The 6,273-nt window shown below is 37.7% G+C and overlaps 1 long non-coding RNA gene across 1 annotated transcript; it reads left to right on the top strand.

The window, feature by feature from the left end:
- The first annotated feature begins 3,759 nt into the window (after positions 1–3,759).
- On the top strand, positions 3,760–5,876 carry LOC131175435 (uncharacterized). The gene is made up of 2 exons (XR_009145639.1): positions 3,760–3,974; positions 5,620–5,876. It is a non-coding gene; the product is annotated as an uncharacterized LOC131175435 (long non-coding RNA).
- The last annotated feature ends 397 nt before the right edge of the window (positions 5,877–6,273 follow it).

The following is a 6,273-nucleotide window of genomic DNA, read 5'->3' as shown; positions in this document are numbered from 1 at the left end:
GAGTTGTGTCATTGAGTTTGAGGGAAGTTGGGATAGATACCTCCCACTGGCAGAATTTGCATACAACAATAGCTACCAAGCTAGTATCCAAATGGCCCCGTATGAAGCGCTGTATGGGAGAAAATGTAGAACTCTAGTGTGCTGGACTGAATTGGGTGAAGACAAACTGGTAGGGCCAGACCTGGTGAAACAGGCTGAGGAGAAGGTGAAATCAATCAAAGCCAACTTAAAGGTTGCCTCGCATGCATGTAAATCTTATGCCGACCTGAAGAGGAAAGAAATAGAATATGGGGTTGGCAACAAAGTGTTCCTCAAGGTGTCACCATGGAAGAAAGTATTGAGGTTTGGAAGGAAAGGTAAGTTAAGCCCTAGGTTCATTGGCCCATATGAAGTCATTGAACGTGTGGGTCCAGTAGCCTATAGGCTAGCTTTACCACCAGAGCTGGACAAGATCCACAATGTGTTCCACGTGTTTATGCTTAGAAGATACCGCTTAGATCCTTCACATGTCATCTCCAGAGAAGAAATTGAAATACAGCCGGATTTGACATACGAAGAAGAACCTCTACGGATCTTGGCTCGGGAAGTGAAAGAGTTGAGAAACAAGCAAATTCCATTGATGAAAGTGCTTTGGAGGCAACACAACACCGAGGAGGCAACTTGGGAAAGTGAAGAGATGATGAGGCAACAGTTCCCTCAACTGTTTGCATCAGGTAAATTTCGAGGACAAAATTTAAATTAGAGAGGAAGAGTTGTAACACCCTCCCTGTACCAACTCCGTACATTCTACTATTCCGGTGACCGGTGTCGGTCCGGACAGCTAGAACGTCCGGAAAAATATTTAAACTAAAGTCGGGAATCATAATTAACTCAAATATTAATAAGAAAAATTTAGTAAAAATTTTAGGAATAAAATACAACCGAGTTAAACGAGCCGGTGCCCAAGCGATGGGTAACCAGAGGGAAGTTGCGGTTCTCGCAACGAGGAGCCCTAGACCCGGGGGAAAAATTATAAAATAATTTTTGGGACTCCAGAGAAGGGTCATTGAGGTTCCTATGGCATTAGAATGCGAAGAAAATACCTAGAAAAATTTTTCTATCGGTACAGACGATTTTGACCCGTTAAGCCAAACGGAGGGCATTTTGGTCATTTCGCCTTCAGAGTTGATTTTTGGCCGACTTGTCCAGTTGAGTAAATAATTAATATGACATAAAATATGAATAAACATTATTAGAAATTAAATTGAAAATGAGTATTGGAGGAAAGAAAAGAAAAATGAGGAAAAAGCTTATTTATGACATCATGGTGATGTCATTAAGAAAATTTGGACCAATCACAATTAAACCATTATTTGACTAACTAATAAAGAGACTAAATGAAGACTAAAAAATCAAAAATTGCAGCAGCCATCCTCCCCAAAAGAAACCAGCCGAAACCCTAGTCCCATAGCCACCTCCATGAAAGCTCTTTCAAGCTTTAAATTTCCATGCTTCCTCACCCTAAAACCCATAAGTCCCTTCATCAAAAATTAATCCCACACCTAGAAAAAGCTTTTGGCAGCCAAGAAAAGGAAGAAAAGTGAAGTTTAGGGGCTTGGAAAATTCTGCCACTTGAGGTTAGTGCTCTATATACTTAAAACTCTTTCATTTCATAAATAGCAACTTGAATTTAGTGAGAAAATGTAAATTAAATGAACAAAAATTCTTGTGAAGGTGTACATGAATTTCGGCTGCCCTAGCTATGGAATAGGAGGAAGTGTTTTTGATGAGCTTAAAGTGAATTAGAAACCATGCTTGAAGTTTATAAACATAAGAATGGTGAATTAATAGCTAACTAAGGTAAAGTGTAGAAATCATGACTTGGAACTAGGGTTTTTGGAGTAAAATGTGAACTTGGCCTATGCAATTGTTAAAGAACCTTTTAATGGTCAATTAGTGACCATTTTAGGTAATTTGACTAACAAATGGACTGAAAAATGAGGTTGCAAAGTGAGGCTGCAGTCGCCCTAGGACAAAGAAAGATAGGGATTGAAAATTCAGTCCATTTGCACTGCCATAACTTGGGCTGTGTTAGTCCAATTGGTGTTTGGCCAATTGGACATGAAACTAGGCTTATAATGGCACATTTTTGCTGAAGAAACCATGCCCAAAAGACCAAAGCAAGAGGACCAAAACTTGGCCCCAATCCGGATACCCTGCAACTGGTTCTGCAGAATTGACCAAATGAACAGTAACTGTTCATTTGGCCATAACTCACTGTAGATATGGTCAATTGACCTGAAATGTTTACAGCAACAAGTTAAGACATAGACAAACAACTTTCATGAAGGAACCTACCCCAAATTATGGCCAGAACCTAACCCAAATGGTAGTAGAAGTTCTGTTCTCATTCTTGTAGATATAGTATTTTCTGCAGAATGGGAATCCGGCCAGCTGTGGTTTTTGGACCATATCTGGAGCTACAAAACTCCAAATGGAGTGATTAAAAAAAGGAAATTCAACTAGACAAAATAAGGAACAACTTTCATGTTTTACATTTCTTCAAATTCCCACAGTAACAGTGTCCTTGTCACCTCAACTTCAAAGTGCATTGGTATGACATTAGGTGTCATTTTGACATTTTGTAACTTAACTTTGTTTTTCTCCTATGTAATTAAACTTGTGTAATGTATATTGATGTTTATGTAAATTATGAAAATTGTACTTGTGAATGGAAAAGTAAATGTTTACTTGTGATTTATATGTGATCATCACATGTGATGGATGATTGAGAACTGGAATTGAAATGTTGTTGAGATCTTAATATTGAGATTTTGCTGATAAATTGAAGTTGGGATTGTTTGGTAATTATTTGGAAGTGTTTTTAACAGGTTCCGAAGAACTGTTTTCTCCATTTTTAGCCGGTGCTCCGCCGGATTTTCTTTAAAATTTTCGGAACCTCAAATAAATAATAATTTCGATAAATGGCTTAAATAAATCATATTTCACAAATTATATTCGAAAGCATGGTATAAAATAATTAAGGTATATTAGAGTGTGCCGGTACACCGTGTGGCATTACTTACTTGGGTATACTGTACACGGGTAAGGGGTGTCACATTAGATCTGCACAGGTGTAACACCCTCCCGGTAACCACTCCGTACATTCTACTGTTCCGGTGACCGGTGTCGGTCCGGACAGCTAGAACGTCCGGAAAAATATTTAAACTAAAGTTAGGAACCCTAATTAACTCAAATATTAATAAGAAAAATTTAGTAAAAATTTTAGAAATAAAATACAACTGAGTCAAACGAGTCGGTGCCTAAGCGATGGGTAACCGGAGGGAAGTTGCGGTTCTCGCAACGAGGAGCCCTAGACCCGGGGGAAAAATTATAAAATAATTTTTGGGACTCCAGAGAAGGGTAATTGAGGTTCCCATGGCATTAGAATGCCAAGAAAATACTTAGAAAAATTTTTCAATCGGTACAGACAATTTTGACCCGTTAAGCCAAACGGAGGGCATTTTGGTCATTTCGCCTTCCGAGGTGATTTTTGGCCGACTTGCCCAGTTGAGTAAATAATTAATATGACATCAAATATGAAGAAATATTACTAGAAATGAAAATTTAAATGAGTAGTGGAAGAAAAGAAAAGAAAATGCAAAAATAAGGCAAAAATGACATCATTTAAAAAGTGGGACCAATCACACTTAAGCCATTGTTTGACTAACCATTAAAAGAGATAAGAGAAGACCAAATTCAACAAAATTTCAGCAGCCATCCTTCTCTCCTTAGTGCAGCCAAAACGTGAACCTCTCTCCCTCTCTCAAACTCCATTAAACCTCACTTCTCAAGCTTAATTTCTCCCTTGTTTCACCACAAAACCCTAACCTCTCTTCATTAAAATTTTACTCCACACCTTAAACAACCTTTTGGCAGCCTTGAAAGTGAAGGAAAGTGAAGTTTAGAGGTGGGAAAAATCTGCCCTAAGTGAGGTTAGTGCTACAAACTTCATTCTCCTTCTTTTAATCTTAGTTAGAATATCATTTGAGCTAAGAAATTTTAAAGAATTGAAGTAAATTACATGAGTTATGGTACTTTAAATTTTCAGCAGCCCTATGGAAGTATGAGGTTGATTGTTTTGATAAATTTAAAGTGGCTAGAAATGATGGTTAAAGTATTAAAACACATGGACATTAAACTAAGTATGTTAATTAAGTTCATGAGTAAATTTAGTTGGATATTAGGGTTTGGAAGGGTGAAAATGTGAATTGGCTTAGGAAATTGTTAGGGCACATTGTAATGGTCAATTAGTGACCATTTTAGATATGTTGACCATAAATGGGACTGAAAAATGCTATGGCAAAGTGAGGTGAAATCTGCCCTATGGACAGCAGCATAGGGACTGAAATTTCAGTCCCTTTGCACAGCCATAACTTGGGCTGTGTAAGTCCAATTGAATTTTGGCCAATTGGACATGAAACTAGGCTTATAATGGCACATTTTTGCTGAAGAAACCATGCCCAAAAGACCAAAGCAAGAGGACCAAAACTTGGCCCCAATCCGGAACCCTGAAACTGCCTCTGCAGAATTTGACCAAATGAACAGTAACTGTTCATTTGGCCATAACTCACTGTAGATTTGGTCAATTGGTCTGAAATTTTTACAGCAACAATTTAAGACATAGACAAACAACTTTCATGAAGGAACCTACCCCAAATTATGGCCAGAACTCAGTCAACCAAGTGACTCAAGTCACTGTTCATGTTACTGTAGATATGGTAAATCTGCAGAATTTGAAATCCGGCCAGCTTGGGTTTTTGAGCCATATCTGGAGCTACAAAACTCCAAATGGAGTGATTCAAAAAAGAAAATTCAACTAGACAAAATAAGGAACAACTTTCATGTTTTACATTTCTTCAAATTCTAACAGTAACAGTGTCCAATGGAACAGTGAAGTTAGGGCATCAAAACTGAAATTTTCTGCTAGTGTGGGTTACACTTTGAAATTGCATTAACACTTAATGCCAACAAGTTTTAAACACCAAATGTGGTATGTTGGGAGTGCCAAAGGCAATGTACACATTTTTATTCTAAAAGTCAACATTTTTGTTGACCAATGATGAATAGTGACACTAAAAAAAAGTTGAAATTCACAAATTGACAAATTTAAGAGTTTCAAATGCCCTAGTATACCTAACAAGATTGGTTTGGATGGTTTGGCATGCCAATAGGGTTCCGTTAGCAGTACTGCACATGGCAACAATGCCATTCTGTGATTTCATGGCTTTTAGCCATTCTGACTTTACATTGAGACTTGGCCTTGTGCTCGACATTATTTACTGACTTGTTAGTCGCTCTGCACACCGGGAGATGCATATGCAACCAATGGTGTGACGGCCCGAGGTACTAGGTACCCAGTGCCAGTTTACCCGTTATCCAGTCCAGTCGTCTAGTGTAGGTTACTTGGGGCAACCAAATGAATAAAAGTGAACAAAGTTAATGAATTAATGAATATACCAAAATCAAACAAAGAAAGCATACACTTTGCATACACATTTATTTTTTTGCTATTTTCTTCTATTATATTATTGCACCACTAAGCATTATTGCTTAGCGCGTTGCTTTTGCCACGCGTAGGTACTGGAGATCCCGATCGTGAGCCCAGTAGACCACAGACTGGGTGAGTCCATCTGACAGTTCTGCTCAGTGTCTGTGTCACCTCACTACCTGCAGTGCATCGGTAGGGCACTAGGTGTCAGTTTGTCATTTTGATATTTTGTAGTAGATTTGTATTTTCTCATATGTATTTGATCTCATGTAATATATTTTGATGTATATGTAAATTATGAAAATTTTATTTGTTAATGGAAAAGTAGATGTTTACTTGTGATTTACATGCGAACATCACATGTGAATGATGAATGAAAATGGAAATTGAAATGTGGAAATCATGATATTGAATTTGGTGTTGATAATGAATGTTTGAGAAATATTGTTGAGATGATGAAATAAAAGTATTGGAAGTGTTTTTAACAGGTTCCGAAGAACGGTTTTCTCCATTTTAGCCGGTACTCCGCCGGATTTTCTTAAAATTTTTCGGAACCTTAAATGCATGATACTTTTGATAAATGGTTTAAATAATTAGTATTTCATAAATTATGTGCAAAAGCATTTTCTAAATTAATTGAGAAATATTAGAGTGTGCCGGTACACCAGGTGGCATTACTTACTCGGGTATACTGTACACGGGTAAGGGGTGTCACAACAGGAGTCCAGAGTCATCTGCACTGC

This window comes from Hevea brasiliensis, chromosome 17 (assembly GCF_030052815.1).
Source record: "Hevea brasiliensis isolate MT/VB/25A 57/8 chromosome 17, ASM3005281v1, whole genome shotgun sequence".
Lineage (NCBI taxonomy): Eukaryota > Viridiplantae > Streptophyta > Magnoliopsida > Malpighiales > Euphorbiaceae > Hevea > Hevea brasiliensis.
Note: the sequence above shows the minus strand (reverse complement) of the source record. Positions and strands in the feature narration are given on the sequence as shown.